At 41.4% G+C, this 24,631-nt stretch overlaps 1 protein-coding gene across 9 annotated transcripts in view; it reads right to left on the bottom strand.

Moving 5' to 3' along the window:
• The window catches only part of spata17 (spermatogenesis associated 17), a 76,876-nt gene that overhangs the window by 22,239 nt on the left and 30,006 nt on the right, over positions 1-24,631 (bottom strand). For 2 of the 9 annotated variants that reach the window (XM_020589934.1, XM_020589939.1), the window contains one exon: positions 15,577-16,627. The exons of 3 other annotated variants lie outside the window; for them this stretch is intronic. The gene's annotated coding sequence lies outside the window, so the exon portion shown is untranslated. Of the gene's footprint in view, positions 1-15,576; positions 16,628-16,727; positions 16,801-18,771; positions 19,656-24,631 lie in introns of those variants that run through there. 4 more of the 9 variants (XR_002274141.1, XR_002274140.1, XM_020589938.1 and 1 more) reach the window with 4 other exon arrangements.

Raw genomic sequence — 24,631 nt, 5'->3', positions numbered from 1 at the left:
GCTGTAGTTCTTGATCTTACAAGTGTAAAACCTTTGAGGAAATAAGTTGAGAAAAAATAAAGATACATGAAATACGCATGTTGTGAAATAAGAGATAGATAAACAGATAGATAGATAGACACCACTTTTTACTTGGTACCTGCAAAGACAGTGGACTAATTATATTAGAAGAGAACATATGAAGAACGACACTGGGCAGAGGTCAGACCCAGACAGCAGCAGCCGCTCGCTGGCTCCCTCTGTACCACTTGAACACCAACCACTTTCTAATACACTCTAAAAAGCAAAGCAGTATTTGCACAGTACATTATCTTAATATAAGTCTGACGATATGTGTGTGCGTGCTCTACTAGATTACAGGCACAGGACAAGCTTTGTGGCCCTGCGTGACACAATGGTGTCCTCTTTTTAGACTCGCTCATTTGTTTTCCATCCATCCATTACTCCCTTCCTCCCTCGCTCCATCACTCCGTCTGATTGAAGGATCTTCTCTCCATCCTCAAGGTGCGATCGCCCCACCAATTAAAGACCAATCCAATCTCATCTGAGCGTCTGTGTGTTTAAGTCTGTGATCAGGTGTATGTGCATCTGTGTGTATACACTTATATGTATGAGAATGCACACGTGTGTGTGATCTGGGAGGTTAATGCAGTTACGGTTATTTCACAGTCCATTAAGAAGCTTATGTTGACCTCCTGACCCTAAAGCCAACAACACAGAATCCATTATCATGACAATAGGACTGTGTGCACACGTACATAGGTGTGTGTGTGTGAGACTGTGAACTCCATTTGACATGGTTATGCCATGCTGAAAACCTAAGTTAGCATGTAAGAGAGAGATGATCGGAGGGGAGAAAGGGGAAAACAGACAGAAACCTCCTGTTGTGCCTGTGATTACTGAAGGTTTAGTCACTTGATTCTGGCCCATAGTGTAATCTGTCGTACACAGAGCGAAAGAGGAAGGACAATAAGTGGCCATGCAAAAGGGAGCAGACGATTCTGATGCCACTTCTTTCTTTTTTAAAGGATGGTGGAAAATTTAGAATCAGTAGCATAGAGAGCAAGATCTAGTAGTAACTGCCTTACATGCTGTGTGTGTGTGTTGTTTGATAGATGCAACTTTGACTATAAAATGAAGTTTGTCTGCTGTGAAGGAAACCTGAATAAGTGTTACATGTAAATAGAATGGTGTTTTCCACAACAGTGTGTAGATGGAATATAAAGATCTGTGTGAATTTTTGGATTGTTATTTTGACAAAAGCAACTTTATTAATAAAAGCATACTATGTTATTTATTTTATTTTATGAAATATCAAAATAGCTTTTCCATGTCTGGGTAGAATGAAAAGAGAAACACTGTAAAACCATATGTTTCATCTCTAATGTCTACTAAATTTGATGACAATATGCTGCGCCATTTATATTCGCTAGCTCCCATTTTGTTTTTCAGTTTCTCTCCTGTAATTCGTTTACTTCAGTTTCACTTGCTCTCCTTCTCATCTGTTTATCCACATGTTTCCCTGACACTGGGTGGCTTACTCTGATCCTCACCATGCCCCTTACTATCCACACCTCTAGGATGGTTATTGATCCACACACACATGTGAACAGAGGCCCGACCGCTCCACAGCTAATGAGACAGACAGGGCCAGTCTGGGTCTGGATGGTTTACAGTGTGAGGACCCATAAATAAACTTAGGGTACCTGAGCAAACAGCAAGAATGAATTTATTAATTTTTGATTACAACTTGAAAGGTTTTATTTGTGAAAAACAAACAGCTGTCCTCACAGTACACACAGACAGAGGGTAATGTGAGAATGAACAATGAACAGAACAGATAATAAATTTGATAATTAATGCCGGGGCCACTTCCTCAACCTCCTTTCAGATGTTTTGGGCTCGAGTGTGAGTGTTGTTACAGTACAGTATGCGTTACACCCTACGTGGTAGCCGACTATGTGCACCTGCAGTATGTATGTGTGTGAGTGTGTGTGACAGCACACACAGATAGTTGAAAATTGATATCCCTGGTTGTGTCTTAGCATCCCAGGCAATATGTTGCCTGTTCAGGGACTTATCAAACTGATGGATGGGAGGGGGACAGAGCCCTTGGGACCCCCACCTTAATCAACCACACACACACTTTAACACTTTGAGCACTAACAAGACAATCCAGTGCTGCTCTGTGCACGTGTACCTGACTGTGTTTAAAATCAGATACTTTGAATAATGGCCATGAAAACCCATGTGCACTTGCAAACACTGGTGACATACATGCATAGAAACGCACACGGACTGAAACACACAGTACACGCCCGTCCTTAGGCAGTCATATGTACCCAGAAATAGAGACACTTAACAGTTCTCCACATACATGCACACAACCTGCTTCTATGTAAATGAGTTCCTTGGAAGAACCTTCAAAAACCAAAGACCCACCTAAGATGAGAAGTGCTAATGGGACGAGACAAAAGATGACAGCAGGGGAACACAAGAGAGACAACCAGTATCGTAAACCTGAAATGAAACATTTGAGCAAATTGTACAATGTGTACAAAAAGGTAGGAGGTTCTTTTTTAACTGCTTATGTAGAATTTAATGAATTGTAATTAAAATCTTAATTAAACCTTAGAAATTATTTTACATTACATGTTTATAAATCTGGTTTAGAGAGACATTTTCCTTAGTCTTTCATCTTTACTCCCCTTTCCTGCTAATTTGTAAAATGTATTAGTGTTTAAATCAGCATTACAATTTTAAGTATTTTGTTTATAATGAAGGAGCTGGCACTTTAAAGGGGTAGCTGTGTTAGGCACAAATCTCCAGTGTCACTTCTCATTGAACTAGTTTTCAAGTCTATTTTCCCAAAACATTAAGACTCTTAAGTTCAAAACTTGTGACATGCTCTTCTATTGACCCAAATAATTTTCTATGTGAAATATCGTTGGCTTCATAGTTTAACCTCTCTGCACCTGTGTGTGTCTGTGTGTGCATGCACACACAGACTGTTTTAATGCCTGTGGAAGCTGTTTATCAGTGAAGGGTATACAATGCTCTATTGTCAGAACTGTCCAAAATACACTGGGACAAAGAGCACATGCACAGACACACACATATATAGAGACTATGCTCTCTAAATTGTCCTTCACACGGCTCTCCCTGTATATTGACTGTGTGTCTTTTTTCTCAAGCTGACGTTATTGTCAAATTGTTTCTCAAACAGGACACAATTGAAAAGGTGGACAGTTGTTCAATGGCTTGAGTTTTACCATTGATTCCCAATAGGGCTGTCTTTACGTCTGCCGGCTGGAGGAATGGAGAGAAACTCATCCCGCCACCACTCGCTTTTTATTTCAGCACACACACAGATATTTGTGACTATGCAAGTACACACGCATCCCCTTTCATTTAAATATTGCCCGTCCTATTGCATTCTATTACTTGATACACAATACCCACAGATCAATGGAAGCCAAGGAGACACCACACACACACACACACACACACACACACACACACACACACACCGTGCACACAGGCACCAGGCTGTGTAGCCTGCAGGCAGATGGTATCTGCACAAGATGCTTGTTATTCTCAGCAGCTCTGATATGGAGATCATTAGCACAAGGAAAACACTAAAACACGTTGAAACACCTGAAGCAAATACAAGAGATACAACTTTTCTTTAGAAATCACCATATTAAAGCAGCCAGGTGTGGGATTTTTTTTTCTCTGTAATAAATTGCTGTTAAATCATTGAAAATGCACGCCACAGCTAAAAACAACAGGGGGATTATTAGGATGTGAAGATTATTTTAAAACTGATGGGAATATGGACATATAGTATCAAGAGAAAGGTATTCAAAATGTAAATTTTTTACCATAAATATAAAGAAAAAATCATCAAGATAGACTGTCCCCCATAATGTTCCCCCTGAGGCACCTACTGCTGGTGTTCAGCAGTAAAATATGACTAAATCCACAAACCTGAGATTATGTTGCTTTATTATATTTTACTGAAATTTCTCTTATGAGTGAGACGTTCCAGTACACTTGTCAAATGTGCTAGGATGTCCTTGGAGTATGTCAGTGAAAGGGATAACTCGTACGCTCTAGAACAAAACTGGCACGCCTGGCCAGTGCCAGTTCAGTAATCCTGTACATTTAATACAGTTTTCTTTGTTTCTAGCCTCAGGCCAAGAAGAATAAAGGCAATTAATTTGAGAAAATAAAAGTTTGATTAATTAAATTATAATAAAAAGTCCATATTAAGAGCCATCTGCAACAGAAGTCAGTACACCCAGAGTCCAGGCTTTTTGCAGTGTGTTTGGGATCATTGTCATGTTGGGAAATCCCTCTCCTATCGAGTGTTTGACTGACAATCATTCATTCGATAATTGGGTCCAAACCTACCATCACAGCACCATCTATAAATGTCTTCTCCCCCCACAGTGTTTACACTCATGCAGCTCCATGTCAACGTGTTTATTCTTGCACTTTTGTACTGTTTTGTCACTGGAAGTCATTTCTACAGATGACTTTTGTGCCATATCAGAAACACTTTTTTAAATTATGTGTCATCATTTTTCAAGAAAAGAGACTGCACCTCCTCTTATCGGTAGGATGGTTCTTAACCACTGCTGCAACTATGCTTCACCATAGTTCACTTTTTATTGAAGGCATTAATTTTGATTATGTATATAGTGCCAGCACCTAATGATTTCAGTTTTCTTGCTGTATTACTGTAGATTTATTGTATTAGTTTTTTATGTTTTAGTTCATGTGGCTGTATTTGCACCTAAATTAGCTTTTGTCAGACAATAAAGATTTGAAATGAACTGTTTAACTCCACCAAGAAGGCATGCAATGCATAGACAGTATTTGGACTATGCACAGTTCCACAGATATTTTTGTGGATGGTTTGACTGGTGCATAAACATTTACTGAATGATTTCACTTACTCCTTTAGAACTTGTACACAAATTAACCAGTTAGTGGCATTCAGCAGAAGAAGTTATATCAAAGGATGTACAGCAGCACAATAAGAAGAGAAGAGTTGACAAGTACAGAGCCGATGAAGAGGATGAGCATTATTTTTCTCCTTCTTAGTCCCTGTCTCCTTGGTGGCACTTTCCAACAGTAAATAAATTAGACAAACTAAGTGTGTGTGCGTGTGTGTGTGTGTGAGAGAGAGAGAGAGAGACAGGGTGAGGGTGAGGAAGATAGCACCAGATACATTACACTGCCTGTGGTGTGTGAGTGTATATTTCTGTACTTGTACAAAACCCCGCACTGCTCTCCTCTGTTCCGCCCTCTCTCTAGGTGTGTGTGAGTGTGTGTGTGTGTGTGTGAGGAAGAGACAGTATCTGAGGGAGCATGTGGTGCTAGATTGATGTGTACCGCCGGCTTGGCCATTTCTGCTGAGAATGGCCACACTCCTCTGCCTAATGATGCCACATCCATCCTGGAGCATCAAGTGCTGCGTGGTAAGGTGTGTGTGTTGTGTGTGTGTTCACAAGGCGTCTATCCTGGGGCCTACAACCCAGCACCCTACACACTCTCTGATCACTCTTTATTTGGCATCAAGCATGTGTGAGTCCAAATGTGTGTGTGAGTGTGAGAGTGAAGGGTCCTATGTGCCCATTAATATTAAATATAGATACCCTTGTCAGTGAATTACATCCTCTGATCCCATATTCTCCTCTCACGGAGGAGAGGTGAGGAGGGAGGGGACACAGGAAGTGAAGAACAAGTGAGAAGAAGGGAGGAGAGAGAGGAAGGTGGAAAATGGGTGAGGACTGGTTAGAGCACAGGAGGAGAGGGGCAGTACAGAGAGAGGAGGGCGAGGATGTCAAAGGTAGAGAAGAAGCAGGGAGGAATATGATGAGGAGTTTAACTGAGAGGAGGTAACAGACAAAGAAAGGAAAGGATATGAGAGGAAAGAAGTAAGAGAGAGGATTATGGTGACTCATACGTACATGTTTAACTTGACTAGAGAAAAGGGGAGGAAAGGAAGATCAAGGAAATGGAAGAGAAATGACAGAAGAGTAAATGATGAAAAGGTGATCAGATGGAGCTAAACAATATAGAAGAAGTACAGGAAGCTACAGATTAGAAAAAAAAATAGGGGAGAAAGGGGGGAACTGGAGGAAATATGGCAAAAGAGGGGCTACAGAGGGGAGCAAGGAGTTTAAGGATGGCTGGATGGAGGGAGGAGGGGCCAGCTGATTGACTGTGCAGTGTTGGAGATGAGGAAAGAGCGAGAGAGGGAAAGGAAAAAGAAAGCAGAGGACAGTGAAACAGGAGAGAAAGACAGATGAAGAAAGACATAAGAGAGTAAGAAATGGTCGAATGATGAGGGATGGAGGAAAAACAACAGAGTGAACGGCAGCAGCTTTGACCTGTCATCTGACTGAAATGAAGGAGAGAGGGGAGGAAGAGAGGAAAGGAGGAGTGACAGTTTGATTTTCCTAGCCAGGCGTTCTTTCCCATATTCCCTGGCAAGCTTTCACCTGATGGAAAGATGGCAGAAAATCAATAGTCCATGTGCGTAATGGAGTAATGAGTCTGAGTGTGTGTGTGTGTGTGTGTGTGTGTGTGTGTGTGTGTGGATAATGATAAATGTGTGTGTGTGTGTGTGTGTGTGTATCTGTCCAATCCCTAAGCAATCACACACAGCTTAAGTCTGTCCCAAGGGATGGGGGCCACTTTAACTAACAACTTCATTACTGCAGCCACACACACACACACACAAGCTTAGACTCACACACCAAACCATTGTAAACACAAACACTGTTGATCAGAGATTTTTTTTTACTTGCTAGATATTCAATGTGACTTATCCAATTTCAGTTTTATTTTGCAATTACCTCACAAATATCTGGCCCCATAGAAGAGTTTACAGTCATCAGTGATTCACAGTGAATGTGGCACTTTTGTTGTCAGAGATTGCCTGATCTCCACTGGTGGTACCTGATATGGTGATATGGATACACCCTAATGCACTGCCGATAAGAAAATGACTTCACCTGAACTTTCTTTAAAGGGTTACAGATACATAGATATCAGCATGGTGTCCCATTGTGTGTGTGTGTGTGTTTACCCAAACACCTCTCAAAGTGTCTCTGCTCTCTGCCAAGTTTTTCTAAGGCTGTGAAAACATTCCCAGCTCTGGGAATGCTGAGGCCCTGGCACCCCCCCGCCCAAACACACACACACGTAGAGATGCACCTCAATCAACCAATTAGGTCATCAAGGGGATCTCTCATCACAAAAAAAGCTCATTGCCATGTCTATAATATGGGGTGCTGACGTACAAACAGACACACGTAGGCTCCAAGCTCAGGAGACACTGATCCACAGACCAACACATACATGAGCACACAGATTTACAGACACTGCCCACCAGGAAACACAGGCACACAAACACACCCACTCACACACACCTGTGATCCCAACTCATTATGGGTCCACTGATCAAAAAGAATGATGCTCTCCATAACTATCTACCAGAGGAGGATGGAAAGAAAAGAGGAATTTGGACAAAAGGTGGCCCGTTGTGGCTCGGCGGCGGCACAAACCGGGGTTTACTAGCGGCTAATTAATTCGCCACATATGCTGAGAACATCTGTCGCTAGTGACCTGCCGGGAGAGCAGAGGACACACTGCTGCGATGGCCCGCTCCCCCCCGCCCCCCCCTCATTAGCACACACATACAAAGAGAGACACGCACATACACACAGACATGGATGAATATATGCAGACACACATAGCTTCACATACCAACATGTAACTAGACGGTGAAACATACACAAACTTTGGTTTGTCTTTTGTCTAAGATGTTTCTCTGTCAGATATTAAAGATTCACAGAAGAACAACTAAGGAAACAGGCTGATTACTCTCATACAGCAGTCAACACTGACTTGCTGCAATTTAGTAAAGTCATTCACAATATAAATATAGAATACTAAGATCTGAACTTTATTTTACATACAGAACATAAATTATAAAAATAATAATGATATTCATAGTTGACCAATCCAAATATACTATTAGTATTATACATGAAGATTTGGATAATTTTGGGCACAAATCAAGATTCATTCACTTTTAAATTGCTATAAAATTTCACTTGTTTTTATCTAAATGTCCAATAAACAATATAAATAAATAAAAAAACAACAAAAATGTGAATTAGAGCACAACAAACCACACATTAGTGTATGATTACAAGATATGACAGGAACAGTAATTGCTTTGTTTATCCATCCTAAAGACAGGCAAACCGCAAACACACTAATAGACTGTCAAAGCCAAATAATACAAAAAGGTACTATCAAGCAAAAGGCTGTGCATGTGTCTTTTACTGGTATAATAATGTAAAAATGTTGCCAAATGTTCCAACAAAATTTGAAACTTCAGTTTGTTCTTTGCCTGATATGATTGCAATGTGAATGAGTTAGTGTCCACATACATGGAGACTGTATGTACTGTATTGGCCTCTGTAATCCAGCTCTTGCCACCGCTGAATCAAAGGTCCAGCCTATTCCACAGCTTTACTAAAATTCAGCACACTCTTTGTCTGCTACCCTGCCCTTCATGCCATGCTGTGTCGAAGCCAAACTTGGTGAAATAAAAAAAGTGAAGCTGTGCAAGTGTGTAAACCGCAGAACCAGCAGAAAAACTCCCACCAGCCAATCAGATTTATTAACCTCCACTATCCCACAATGCCCCTGGGGGGACCTACGGAGACAAAGACAAACTCTCCCCCCTTGTGTCCTAGATCTCCCCCTTTTTCTTCTCCTATTTCCGCCTCCCACACCCTTTAACACCCACCCAGTCTTCCCACTGTCCCTCACATTCAATCCAGCAGCCAGTTTAACATAGGAAAAACTAACAAGAATTAATTAACAATTAACAGTTTTCCATTACAACTTCTTGTATGAAGCTGAAAAAGGCTAACAGCCACTGGGCCCCAGCCACTTTCTGAGGAGTTTCTCACTATTCAATTACTATGTGTCTGGAAGTTGCTGAGACTTTGTGTCAATGTTATTATATTTAATTATTCTCATATCAAAATATTTCCATATAAATTATAAAGCCTAGAAAACACCATAATTAAAAGATCTGAATTACATTAATAAATAATTGTATAGCTAAATAAAATAAAGTTTTCCTGAATTAACTGTTTTCAAAGGGTGAATGAAAACTGTATTTATATAATGTGAAAGCTTTCAGTCCAAATTCATCATAATAATAATCATAATCAATTATGCCAAATAGAAAATGAAGCGCTCTGACTGGCTGCTATCACTTTGTTTGGTCTAATGTCATGTAAGCCAGATGCCAGACTAAGATGTTACTAGACCACTAATACAGAGTAAGTCCGTCTCTGTCAGCTATCCCCTCACTCAACTAGTCACGTGTCTGACAATCAGTCAGTCAGCAGGTCATTTAGGTTGCCACCTCGCCTGCCCCTGTTAATCTTATGAGGAATCAATTAAAGAGTTTGTGGAGTCTTCCTCACCTTCAGCTCCACTGAAGGCCTCTAATGCAGCCAGTCAGTCACTAACCCAATCAGCCAGTCAGCTTCTCTTGCCGTGACTCAGTCAACCAACTGCGGAACAAGTCAACAAGTCAGCCTCTCGGTGAAGCAGCCAACCACGTATCCAGTCAGTCAAGCAGCCACCCAGCCAGTGAGCCCCCCACCTGTCCCTGCTAATTTGGTGAGGAATCAATTAAGGCTGTGTTTGCTGAGTTCTCCTTGCCTTCAGCTCATCTGCTCCTCTCTAATGCAATTGTCCTGTGTGCTGCGTGCAGAGCGGCATAATAAAGTGATAAGGCTAATCAGGTTGGCTGCTCCTCTCCTCTCCCCATACGCACACTACACTTATTCTATTAGATGTGTAATGAGATTCTGCACTCCATCAACACAATGCTGCTGCTGTGTGTGTGAAAAAGTGTCTTTATGTGTGTGTGAAAGTATGAAAGTGTGTGTGAGTCTGAGCGAGCGAGCTTCTGTTCTTGCAGAGGAAATTTGCTCCATTTACATTCTATCATTAGTTTGAAACAAATGTGCCCTTGAGCTTAGTGCCCCTGTCTCTCTCTTGGCTGCAAACACTTTACTTTGGCAGGCGATCATAGTAAAACACTCGCACACACACAGACACACACTTGAGTAAGACACCTCAGCATATAATCAAATAGAGAAATGTACAGACACACTTAAATGCAACAAACGGTGCAAAGTATTGCTCACATGAGTGTGTAAAGTTACACATGGAGGTGTGAGATCATTAGCTTAGGAATCGTATACATTTTTATTATGTAAATATACATATAAGCAAACACACAACTCTCCACATCTCTCCATCCACTCATCCAGTCATTTATCCTTCCATTCAACAACCACACCTTAACCCTGTCATACACACAAACTAGTCCATTCAGCCAAACACCAAGTGACACACACATGCACACACACTACACCCCCCACCCAGACACGCAGAGAGAGTGATGGTCGAGTAGATGTAGAGGACACAGGGCTCTATGATGTGTAGAACAGTTCTGGTCAATGGGCCAGATAATGAGTTGCCATAAACAGCAGCAGTCTTCCACTGTCCAGCTCAGCTCATTACCGCACCTAGCATATGTAATCAGTGTGTTGCTGGGGCGTGTCCTAATGTACTCTACTCTGCTGTTTCTCAAAGACACCGTCAGACCCACAGGGTGGGTCACAAGAAGGTAACAATGGATCAGTGTATCATCCCTGGGAAACACTGGTGTTTGGTATTCAAAGCAGCAAACACTGCCCGAGTTATGAGGTCTGAGTTTTCTCTGTGGTGTGAATTAATGTTAGCTAAGTAAAGAGTTATTTACATTGTGCAGAATACTCCACTCTAGAGTTATTTTGACAAAATAAACATTTTTATATATTCCCTCTTTTGTGATGCACTTCATTCAGTGAGAAGACAAAACAACAGAGAGTATACAGTATATGGATACTTTGGAGGCCAGAAAGCTGTCAGAGAGACATAATTAGAAAACACACACACACCCTCACACACATACAAACAGAATATCAAGCTGTGCACATCCTCATTAACTCCTCAAGTATGATAAAACACGACTCTCTCTCATCCCACCCAAGATTCCATAAAGAGGAGATAATATTTCAAGCTGCAGACAGTAAATCTCTAATTATAACTTTATTTGAAGAAAACAAGGGAGCACTTAATAAGCAAATGAGAGTGATAATAACTTGGAATATGGATTGGACATAACAGAGTAGATTATAGGGGTGAACCCCTGCCGAGAGAGAGAGAGAAAGGCAGAGAGAGGGAGAGCTGTAAATAATGTGACAGAACGAGTAAATTATGAGGCTAAATACTCAAAGCTGTAATTATATCTTTCTTTGAATGGGCAGAAATGAGCGGGTGTGAGGATGACCGGATGAAAAACAGTTAACTACCTCCCCGATTTTTCCCTTCTTCTTCTCATTTGCTCACGTTCACACAGAACACAGTGGCTCTCTCTGCTCTGCCTCTTACTATCTGAGTTTCTCCATTGTCAAATGCATTGAAATGAGCAGATGAAGAATGCACAAGGCTCTCTTTTTTATTAAAACCCATTAAAGGAATTCTCTCTCAATTCTAATAATTTTATTCTCAAGATCAGTTCACTCGTCATGATGAAAGTGCTTCTATGCCTGTAAAGACTTTTGTATAATGTTTTCTGTGGCTCTGGAGTAGTTTTTAAGCCTGAGAAAACACCCCCAGTGATTAGGGTTATGTTTGCTTGGGCTTGGCAACTTCAAATATTTAACAAAAATCCTATGTTTCAAACTGCAGGTGCAGAATTTGAAAGATGTGCGTCTGACAAATGCTGCTATTAAGTTGGATTATGGGAAGTGTAGGCATCAGTCTCATAGTAGGAACTAAAAGTTAAACTAAAGGCCATATTTACATTATAGCTGAAGTGGCTCAAATCCAGTTTTTTCCCTCTAAGCTGACTATTTCATGAAAGTATGAACAAACCAAATCAAACTTTTTCATAACAGATCTCGGGACATTTTTATATGTGACCCTAGATATTATTCATATTCAATCTCTGACCATGCGAGCACTGTCAAAATAGTAAGATCAAACTGGAAGGAACATATCATAACCAAGCAGTTTTTGGGGAAATTATGTTATTGTTGTTATTCTTCTGCATATGCTATTCATATGTATTTCATGCATCAGTTTATCTGAACACAAAGATGTTCAGATACGTGTCTCCTACAAACATGAATGTGAATCATAAACAGAAAAAGCCCTGACAAAAAGGATTGGAAGTGAGCATTAAGGCCTGAAATGTAAATGTAGACTAATGGTTAGCATAATGACCTCTTTCCAGTCTAAGCTAAGCTAAAGGGTCAAAACTCTAGCAACACTTGCAGTATGTTGAACAACTTTATTGTTGCTTTTTCTCATCTGTGCACCTTGGCAGCGGGTGAAGATGCACCAGACGTTTATGCTTTGCTAAGCTAAGGTAACCAGCTGTTGGCAGCTATATATTTGCTGTACAGACATGAGAGGGGCATTCGTTTTCTCATCTAACTTCCCTTAAGAATGGGTGATTCTACACTACAGCTACCAAAAAGAATGTGATCTATTCTAATAATTTATATATATATAAAATATGCTATATGTAGAAAACGAAATTATTTTATAGATATTCTTATAGTAGTACAATTAATATTTATAAAAAACTATAAAACATCTGTGGTTGAGAGAAAAATATCAGTTTGTAAGGCTGACAATATATCTACATTGCATAGCTACAACAGTGAATGACTGTATCAGTCCTAGTGTTGACACTCAAAAAAAGTGAAGGTCGACTGTCTCTAAAAACCACTTAGGCCATTTAAAGGTAAAATGTTATTCATTTTGACAGCCTGACAAAAAGGCAAAGACCTTAAACCTACAACATCATTAAGTAATGCCATGTGTTCTTACCCACTGAGCTGTCTGAAAGAATAAACGCTCTGTCTAATGCTGTGGTGTTGTACAGTAGTTATGAATCAGTGGCACTGTCGTGACTTTTAAACCCATATTTAACACGTTCCCAGTCCTTAACAAGGTCTCCATCCCCTCTTTGTCTATCACAGTCTCTTAGACTCACTTCACTTTTCTCACTGTAAACCTTTAACTCATTTCTCTTTCTACATTGTTCTCAAGTCTCTTTAGATTTGTCTTCAACTACAGGATATGAAATTGACTTGTAAAGAGGAGACATGTATTCACAGAGGGTTTTGCCATTCAAGGTTGGTTTCATTTATTCGCTATCAGGCCTGTCTGTCTGTTTGCATGTTAACGTTATGAGCTGGGTGTGCACCTGTGCTTTGTCTCTTCGTGCCATTCCACCAGCTGTACATATGTTACACAATTTCAATTTCTATACATGGTTATATTTGACATATGCTCAACAGGGGCCAGGGGGATCACTCGCAGTATTGTGTGCTTATGTAGGTGTGTGGGTGTGTGTGTGTCCCAGAGCAGCAGCTCGTGCTTCTGTAACAATCCAGTGAAGTTGTCTGAGAATGACAGCTTCATTATCTTTTATAAAAGTGGGACAAATGGAGGCTTGTCTCTCTCTCACTGTGAGTGTGAGTATGGAGAGCTGAAAAAACAAAAGCCTTAATACAAACACACACACAGCCACGTTGTGTTTCCATTGCTTCAGGGGACATTACATTGACCTACATTCATTTCCTGGAGATGTAACCTAACATTGACCACAGCCACTGCTTGATTAATCCTAACCTCACCAAAACCTTAAACCAAGTCATCATTCTAAAATGTAGCAATTTACATTTTGGGAACTTGCTTTTTGCTCTAATAGGACACTGAGTCCCCACAGTTTGGACAGATTTACATCTCTACAACATGAGTAATTCCAGGCCATTGGGGCAGACATTTACTGTATACTTGCCTTCCCCTTCGTTCTTTTGCATCTTGTCTCCAGCCTGTGGTTCAATCTCTCCAGTCTCCCATCTCTGTCACAGTCTGTCTCTTAATGAGAGTGTGTTGGTGTGTGTGTGTTGGCAGCTGAGACGGGACCAGTAAGTGATGACTGTGTCTAAATGTTGATCACTGGGAGATGTTCTGTTGTTCTGAAATGAGGTGATAGGGGAGATATGTGTGTGTGTGTGTGTGTGTGTGTGTGTTGGGGAGTTGCTGGCAGATGTCAAACAGTTGAAGCCTCACACAGACGTGCTGACAACTCTCTTAGTAACTTGGCACCTTAGGGGGGCAAGACAGGTGTGTGTATGTGTGAAAGAGAGAGAGAGGGAAACAGACATGACCTACCCCCCCCATCCTATCCCATCTGCATCCTGACATCTGACAGGGGCATCACACCAGACCAATCCACCAATCTGTATGTGTGTGTGGCTGATACAGTAGAAAGGTAATAGTATGTAAATGACCTCACATATGTCATCTATGAGAAGATGGGGATAGACACACACACACACACACCTACTTCTCTCTCTCTTTTGCACACACCCACATTTTATGCCCTCAGGGTTGAGGGGTCTCAGCCCCTGTCTGATTTCTTTGGGTCAGTTTCTCACACTTCTGACAGGGTCACACACCTCTCCACTCATTATTAACCTGCAGTAAAACGTCATGCAGCCAAAACACTGAAATGTGTATACTGGTGTGTGGGAGTGAGAGTGTCTGTGTGTGCATGGGAAGGAGATTGAGACAGACAGAGATGGAGGAAACTGAACTGTGTGTAGTAGTATACATATAGAGAAAAAGGGCCACTCTCGTGTGTGTGTGTGTGTGTGTGTGTGTGTGTGTGTGTGTGTCCTCGGAGCATTACCTATCACATTAGCGGCATGACAGACTACCCAGCCTCCTCTCTCATTTCCTGTCAATCAAGCACAGGACTGTACACCACACTCAGTCAACAATACCTCATTTTCAAGAGCAAAACCCCCCAATTACAGTCGGAGCATGCTCTTCTTGTGTTTCAGGACAGTTTAATGCTATATGTGAACATTCAGCAGCATTGAGTAGCCTTTACCCTCACATTTAATGTTGGTACAATAAGTAGGAAAATTGTGACACTGGGTGAGAGGCGGAGTCCACCCTGGACAGGTTGCCAGTCTACCACAGAACTGACATGTAGCAAACAACCACACACACTGACACTCACTACAATGGGCAATTTAGAGACAACCTAAGCGGCGTGTCTTTAGACTGTGGGAGGAAGCCGGAGTGCCCGGAGAGAACCCACGCAGGGAGAACATGCAGACACCACAGAAAGGCCCCGGGTCGGCCCAGGACTCGAACCTTCTTGCTGTGAGGCGACAGCCCTAATTTTGAAACTCCGCAATGTTAAATTCTTTTTATAAAATTTAATTTTGCACACATAAAGCAAGTTCAGTTTGCGTGTCTTTATATTGTTATGAAGACAGCATCATGGAAAGTGTATGCATGTGGTTGTATGTGGGTGTGTGTCTGTGGCCCCCCCAGGCTTACTCCATCAACTTCTTTTTTTTTTATTTACATACTCGCTCCTCCTACTAATGGAATTAGCCACACGTTTCCTGAGGTGAGGCAACATACACACACACAGATATACATGTACTGTATGTGTGTGTATATGTGCAAGTTATTTTAGTGGGATGAGATGTGTGTGTACTGGGCTGTGAAGGTCAATCAGAAGACACAAAGATGTCAACTCAGTCCAAAGCTACACCTTTTATGTGTATATACACTGATATTAGAGCCAGAACTCATGAGCTTTACGCTGCAGTGGCTCTCTGTTGCAGCTCACATCCAGTTCTTTTAACCTCCTACCTCCAGCCAATCGACAAATACTACTCTCTGACTACTGCGTTTCTTGGCCCTGGACAATAGACTGACATATCCTTTCCCCAGTCACTCATCTTGATTTAAGCCTTTTCTGCAGAAGGCTGAAAACCTTTTAGACATCAGCTAAACATGTCATGCTACCCCCCTCACTAACATCTACTTTCCTAAAAGAGAGATGGAACAGAACAACAAAAAAAATTCAGAAAGTCTTAGCACTGCCCTGTAGCACTATATACAGTCTTAGTTGTTTGGTTGAATGCACTTTTAGGCCTTTTTCATGGAAGACATTTTGACATGTCACTGTAGGAAGTGCACAGGTGTAAAAAAAAATTAAAAAAATACTTGAAATCTGTTTAGCAGCTTCAGGCTCCTGGTATTGAGCGTAACATAAATGTGAATACAAATATCTAACTACAGCACATGACCATCACTAAGCAGAATCAGTGAGTGAAGTAAATCCATGGAAGCTAAACAATTTTCAGCGGTGGATTTATATGGAAAATGTATCGTTGTGATAGAGGTCAATGTGAATTGATCCACACCCAGGTTAGAAACTTTCCCTCCCGCTCCTCTTCTCTCCTTACCATGACCTTCACAGGTCCGAGCCAGCGTACTCCACTGGTCTTTTTCTATCTTCTCTTCACTGTCTCCTCTGCCTCTCTCCACCAACACTGCTCTGTTTTCTTTTGTTCCTCTGTCAGCAGGTCCAGTCCATCAATACAGAACAGTCAGTCATTGGGGTGACAATTGGCACCTGTCAATATAGAACAGAGGGCCACCGGTTCGTATACAGGCTTCAAGTCCTAAAATGCTATCAGCTGCCAATACATAAATGCACACAAACACACACATACCTTATTCTCTTTGCATCCTTATCGCACATGATCATCGCTGACACAGGAAAATTTAGCTTGGTAGCAGTGAGATCTGATGAGATGGGGAAACAAAGAACCACCTTCTTGCATGTGCACTTACACATAAACACACACGCACACTTTACTGTACTGATGAAGGTCTTTGATAAAGATTAGAGTCACTGACACATGGCTCCCTCTACTGGAGACCTACAAGACCTTTGGCAATGACATTCTAGACCCTGGTTATGCTGTAGCAATTAACATATTTTAATTGATTCAATCATCCATCCATCCATTTCTTCTTGCCTCCCTCTCTGCATTTCCTTTACCCTTCCTGTCATACTCTTCCATCTTTCCTTCCTGTACCTGTTTCTTATTCATTTAGTTGCTCAACTTGAATCCTTGTACTCTTCATCACCTCTTCCCTCCTTTTATCATATTTGTTTCCTCCCTTTTTTGTCTCCTTTCTTTTTTCTTTCTATGTTGTGCCCTTATATTAATTCTGCAATGCATGATCAAAGCACCCCTCTAGTTTAAGTGTAAGAACTGAAAATTGTTCAGTGTCTCTGTTTGTGACAGTTCTTAACAGATATTAAATCTAACTGCCTGACCTCAGTAGATAAATCCGGATGATTAACAGCTTATTTTCATTTTTATCTGGGATGGTAACAAAATACTCACCAGGATAAAAGGCATGAGCAATTGCACAATCAGACAGTGGTGTGGCTCTGCTTACATGATGTTCTGGAACAAATCTGAGTAAGCTTGACACAGACTGTCCCCAAATTCATAATAATGCTTCTGTACCTTGAGGCTGCATTTGCTGGAGTTTTCTCTTTTCAAACAAGTCTAGCTTAGGGTTTGTTTAAAACCTGTATGACCCTCATGCTGCCTGTGTCTCTTGCTACGTTTCTTTGTAGTTCTGTAGCAAGCTATTCCTATCTCAGCAAATAAAGTGGCAAGTACAGAGTTGTGATAAGCTCAAATTTTCTACTGAGTTGCATTCACAGACTACACATAACTGTTTCATACCACTACATCCACGTAGAAAAAACAATAAGAATCAAAAACAGAGCAGAGCCCACAAAAAGAACTCACTGATAGGAATTAGGGGGATATGCTTGTCTGTCTGCTTTCTCTCCTTTACGCACATGGCATCCACCCATATGAGAAATGTGATTACAAATGAGTGTGTGAGTGAGAGAGTGGAGTGCCACAGCTGGCACAGCATCTGGCTCGCCATATCGTTGCCCGGCCTCGCCCGCTGCCCGAGCGCTCTAATGTGGCTGTCGACAAGCCCATTAAGAAGCCATTACTAAATGCTCTGTCTCTGCTCCTCTTCCACGCCTTATAGCACAGGCCTGGGGGAATGCCAGCAACATGGAGGAGGGAGTGGAGAGGAGCAAAGAGAAGAAAGAAAGACAAAACAGGCGCAGAGAAGACTGAAAACTATGAGACAGAGAAAGGGGAAGTTTGTGTCAGAGAATGTACAGTGAGATTTAATAGTACAACCCGAGTGTCGTGTGAGTGTTACATCTCTGTCAGCAACAGAAAATGATGAGGAATAGAGACTGTACTTACTTTATACTTCACATTCAAAACAGATACAAGAAAGTTCTGCCTCAGGGCCCACAAGGAGTCTGGTCTACATAATTTAGTCTATGATTTTTAATAAGCTACAGGAGTCTTTAAAAAGGTTTCAGGATAAATAAAGTGATATGATAGTGTAAGGCTGAAATAGGCTGATTACCAGAGCAGAACAATTTTAATAATCAAAACCTTTTAACTAAAATTGTAAAACACTTATGTTCCAGTTTATCCAATGTGAATATTTTATGGCTTTCTTAATCTTCTATGATTTTAAACTGCATTTATTTGACACTTGGACTGTCACTCTGTTTGCAGGCATTTCATGAACCAAACAATGAATAACTAAAATAACAACCCTCTTTTTTTAGTATATTTTGCTATAGGATGTGACACTAAATGGCAAGACTGTGTTAATCAATATGCTCAGGTCACATTACCTTGATAAATAAAAATAAGACAAAGCAAGTCTGGTTTAGGTCACACAGTGTAATTCTTTAAAACGAACAGAGTGAATTTCCCAACAGAACCAGCCACTGTTTGAGTGAGGATAAATCATGCACCTTTTTGAAGTTCACCTTGGTCTACTGTGGTCCTCTGGGCCACCCTTACAGTATAATCTAACATGTTGCTCCTATTCTACAGTCCAAAAGCTCCATTATAATTAACAGTTATGGAATACACAGCATTGTTATTCACAGCTGTGGTGTGATCTCAAACCCAAGTAGCATTAATAATTAAATACATGAAATTCTGGCATCCTGTATCATATCATAAAAATACTAGACTTCTTTATCATGAGTAGACCAGAAGAGAAATCATCACAGAATTACTAGAGGTCTATAAATGATTTTGCTGGTTGTGATACAGGAAACTCTCAGAATCAATGTGACAGCAGTCAGTGAGTAATTTTGTGCATTGTAATGTGGTGTGATATGTGTATGTTATTACATATATAGTATGCAGTGGTCCCAGCAGTGTTGTAATTGAGTCTTGAGTTTGAGTTGAGTCTCGAGAAAAAAAAAAAAATCACATATTAGGCAGCGCAACATTGTAAAGTGCATTTTCTTTGAGAAAAAGGCTACATGAGGTGAACTCTGAATTGGCTGACAACACAGAACCTGAAGTCTCAAAGCAAAGAAACACCTATGGTACTGTACAGTACACATGAACACACCAGGCACTGTAATGAATACAGTGAAGTCTTTATTTGTCCTTGTCTTCATTTTCTCAGGCCAGGAGGTTTGTCACACAATGCTTCCTGCTGTGGAGCACAGATGAGCACAATTATCAAAGATGTGGTGAACACTGTCTTGAATGGCTGGAGGTGAGGCAAGGCTGGGGGGTGACAGAAGATGGAAAAAAATGGGATAAACAGAGGGGAATGAGGGAAAGTAAATCATTTTTTATTGGCACTGATTATGTTGAAATATCAGTTTTCTCTTTTCATTGGGCAAAAATACTGTTATCAACTTCAAACCCCCTGAATCTGCTGACTTTACATTAGGATAGGTCAACCTGAATTAAAGCTGCCAGGATACACTGTGGTGTGGTGTGATATGATGCCATTTAATTAGGGTCAGCAAGGCTAAAGTGATTTTAAATGTAGTTTTCTACTTTTCAACAAAATATCATTCGCCCCCTGAAGACAGCTGATGAACACTAAGGGTGCCATGACTGTTTCTTGGCTTCCATAAATGGCGATGAAGTCGTACATTCATCCATTACAATTCACAAATACACTCACAAAGATTGTGTGCAACTTCCTGCTGCATGTGAGTGTGTGTGAATTGCTCTTTTCATAAGTGACTATGACAGGTTTCTCACCAGAAGCCTCTTTGCAGTTAGAGATCATATACGGCACAGTCCCTATACAACAAACACACATTGGTGTAAAGGAGTTTTCTTCAAAACTGCAGAGTACCGGAGCAGTAGATGACACATGTATGTGTGTGTTTGTGCGTCTGCACTGGCTGCTGGAACTAAGCTGGGCTCTTAATCACGGCTGTAACAGGCAACATTACCGGCAGCTGCAGCAGGCTAATGATGAATGCCTGACTCTCCGTGCAAACCCTGACCTCCTTTTCTGCTGTGATGCACAAAAAGCTCGAGCTCTCTCACCAAAACACACACATACACATTGCATTTGTACACACACACTGACATGTATGAGCTTGCATCAACACTTACATCTTGGCAAAAAAAACACTGCTGAGACAAACAAACATGGCTTGTGTGCAAATGCGCGCACACACAGACACACACACAAACATTGCTGTTCCCTAAGTGGTTCTGAGCCCACTTTTATAACTAGCCTGGGAATACACTATGACTGTGTGTGTGTTTGTCCCTGATCATTTAGATTTCCTAGAAAGTTGTGTGATGTCCAGAAAAAAACACAAATGTATATCTTAAACTTGGCAATGGAGGAAGACAACGACAGAAAGATTGAGAAGTAAATGAGAGAGAGAGATGAGGGGAGAAAGATAAATGGAGACATAATGATTAAATGACATGTAAATGAGAGAGCGCCAGAAAAATAGAAATTAAGGAGAGATCAGAACATGAAAGAGACAGATGGTAAAAAAACAGAAGAGAGATTTTGCAACACAGGGAGTGAGTGTAAAGTTTTGATGAAGGACAAACTAATGTCAGAGACTGAGGCGGTTCGGGCATTGTGCTCCCCGGCTACCACATGTGATCCCGCCTGTCACTCACACTCCATCGTCATGACAATCATCATAATGCTGACGCCTGGGGGCGGGGATAAGCCTGTCCTTGTAACAAACAGAATCCCTCCATGATCTGACGCCAACAACCGCCGAGATCTCTCTGTCTCTCTCACACACACACACACACACACAAATAGAAACTATTGCACACAAAGAAATGAAACAGTTTACATTTAATGTGAAAGCTCCAAGTTTCAGGAACAACGTTACTGTCAGGGTGTCCAGGGAATGCTGCATGTTTTGTCAAACACACTCACTGTGTAATACGGTATGCAGCATATGGCTGTCTGTGCATTTGCACCAGTGCATGTGCAATTATGAATGTATTCATCTCATGCATTCAAACAATACATGTAAGTTTGTGATTAGTGTGTGTGTGTGTGTGACAATGGAGTGAGAGAGGCAGAGCGGCAGAGTGTGCGCTTGCATGTGTGTTAGCCACAGGGTAGGGAGCAGGGACTTGTCAAGCTGAGGAAGAGATGGCAAACTGGACTGTGATGCCAGCTCTGTGTGACAGCTCCTTCGCACACATATGCAAACCCTTGCAGCACACACATGCTGTAGGCCCCAAAACCTACCTTAGCCCACACGCCAGAGCTGTGAAAACTGGGATGCAGAACAAAAGCGAGATTAGTGGAACCTCCCTTTAACTGGAGGCTGATTAGTGTGTGTGTGTTTGTGGGCGGTGGTGGCCTTGCAGGGTGGGAGTGAGGGTGGGGGTTCAAAGTGTCACATCAATTTGTAGCTGTGCTATTTCTGAAAGAGGCTAACCCCACTGCCACTTAAGCTTAGTACAGCAGTGAACAGTATACTGGCAGACAGGACACATACATATAGTACACAGACACACACACACAGATGCACACAGCTTTATACGCATATATACAGTACATGCAGACTTTCATTTGAAATGCTTCACAGGGTGTTTGTGTATCATTCATTTTGAATTGGAGCTGCAAAATAATGTAATTTGTTTTGAAAAAATATGTTAATCATTTAACACTGTGTTCTATTCATTTATACAGGATAACAGCACTACTGACAAAAGGCTTGAGAAATGTAACACTAAACAACCACTAAGAAGGCCTTTATGCATTTGAGGACTTGCTCCACTGTGCCTCTGAGCCCAGAGTGCAAGCAGCCAACTGAGGTGGAGTTGCTGGTTAGAAACCCCCGGGGGTGACCTGGACAAGGCCCCAGACCACTTTAACCACTCGTGTCCATTAACAGGCTCCCAGACATCATCATGTTCCTTGGGGACCAGGTGTGCTCTAACCAACCACTTACCCTCTCTCCTCTATTTCTCTCTCTCAACTCTCTCTCTGCCATGATGTTACTCAATGAACAAAGACAGCGCGGAGAAAAAATATGAGATTGATTTATTTGCTTCAGTGTTCTTTGGGATGAAGTCCTCTCCCTCTCTTTCTCTCCCATTTCACTCTCTCTCTCTCTCTCTCTCTCTCTCTCTGCAAACTGAAACCAATTAGTGAGCAGAGCACTTGTAGCAGCGAATGTAGGGCAAGCGAGGAGTAATAAAAAAGTATTGACTTTTCTGTGACTGTACGTGGCGTGAAAGGGGTGCTGCGGCCTTGTCCAACATGAAAGGAGCTCCATTAATTTCACTTATTTCACCCAGGCCCCTGTCAGGAGGCCCTAATGTGTCCCAGGCGCACTTCTCACATGCAGGCACTCAGACAGCGCAACGCAACTCCAGCCTGGTTACCAAATGAGTTTACATTATATATCAGAGTGAGGGAGAGAGAGGGGAGCACAAGAGAAAAGAATAATTTCTAATTCCCCTGTTGAGACACAAAGCGAGGCCTTTCATACGTAGCTAATTTTGTCCCAGCCTCACGTCTCACTTTCTTTCTCCTGTGCTGCATCACATAAAGGCCACAGTTCTAGGAAAATAACCTACTGTGCCAAAACAGGACGACAAGTAAAGTAAGTAAATGTAGACAACATACATACTGTATATACAAAAGTGTAAAAGGCCTGATGCTAAAATCATGCTTCACCTCCAGTTTTCTAGATATTCAAGTCATGAAATTGAAAAACAGCTTACCTGTGATAGAAAATAAAAAGGAATGAGAAAATAAAAAGACAATTTGCTGAAACATCATAGAACTGCAAAATTAAAAAAAAAAACTGGTGCAATTGATTTATTTGCTTCAGTGTTATTTGGTGCAAACAGCAGTATGCTATGGCATACTGGAACTTTATCGACAAACAGCCTAGAGGTCTGTGCAAACTGGTCAGCAACCTGCTACTACCTACTTTATCAGTTCTGCCAGTCCAAAACCCACCTTTTCCAGAACTGTTCAATTTCCCATGGTTTTGCTAAGTTCTCTGGAAAATTAACCAGGCTCCTGATTAAGTAAAACAGATTAACACTGAGATCATCACTGAACTTTTCTCATCTGGCCCTTCTGATTGGCCTACTTCCTCCAGGTAAATTCCATGTACCTAAAATTTTGGCAACATTTTGTGTGTGCTTGTGTTTGGATATCCATACATTCATGTGCATGCCAGAAACAGACACATCCTATCTGCAGACAGAAACTAATCAGTGCGTGTGAGATAGGAAGCAGCCTTTATGGTGTATGGTAATCAGACCCCCCGCCACCGCCACCGCCATGCATAATCACCCCGACTTATTCACATGATTGATGAAATATGTATTTCTGAAATTGGAGCTGCTTTTCTTATCATCTCGTAATCCCCCCCGAATCTTTCCTTGTCTTGTTCAACCTCTGTCTTTCTACATCTCTCTGCAGCGGCCAAAGATGTTTGGAACCGTGAAAAAACACAAAATTACACTTTCTTTCTTACACAGACTGTATGCGACCCCGCCAACACACACACACACACACACACACTTTTCTCATAAGGTAGTAATATGATACATGAGAGACACATGAAAAAGACAGCATTGTCAGAAGAAGCATATGAAGGAAAAGATAAGGATAAGAGAGTGTCAGTAAACAAGAAGCTCCATTAACTGTTGAGCCCTGCAGAAAGAAATGTTGACTGGATTAGAAGAGGGTGAGAGCACGGGGAGAGAGATGGAGTGACAGATGGAATCAGATAGATAGATGGTTAGGAGAGCTCTTGTCATTGACACTCAGTCTCATTAATCAGGGACTGGATGCAGAATTCACAACTAATGCAACATGAGGAAACAAAGACAGAAACCATTTAAACCAAAAGAAGCAGGAACTATACATCCAGGACATGAATTCCACAGGAATAAGTGACAGCAGGTGTCTGCCTACAGTGACCAAAAAGTTATTAATAATCAGGAAAACAGCCATCCATCTCCATTCAAAAACGCCACCATATTAATTAATTAACATAACTTAATATGTTTAATGACTTCACTTTCCCACAGCATAAGTATAAGCAACAAGTGAGGTGACTAGAGAGCAGGGTCTAAGGGCAGAGTCCCACTCCCATCAGAAGCAGGGGGTTACAAATGCTGTTTGACCATCCAACAAGCACTGTGGTGGAAGCAAAGCCTACGAAGAGGTGCTAGGATTAGGACTTTGATTTGGATTGAAAGTAGGCACAGAGGAGAGGTGG

The sequence above is a fragment of the Monopterus albus genome, unplaced genomic scaffold (genome assembly GCF_001952655.1).
Source record: "Monopterus albus unplaced genomic scaffold, M_albus_1.0 scaffold10.1, whole genome shotgun sequence".
Taxonomy (NCBI): Eukaryota; Metazoa; Chordata; class Actinopteri; order Synbranchiformes; family Synbranchidae; genus Monopterus; species Monopterus albus.
The sequence above is the reverse complement of the archived record's forward strand: the minus strand, read 5'-3'. Positions and strand labels throughout refer to the sequence as shown.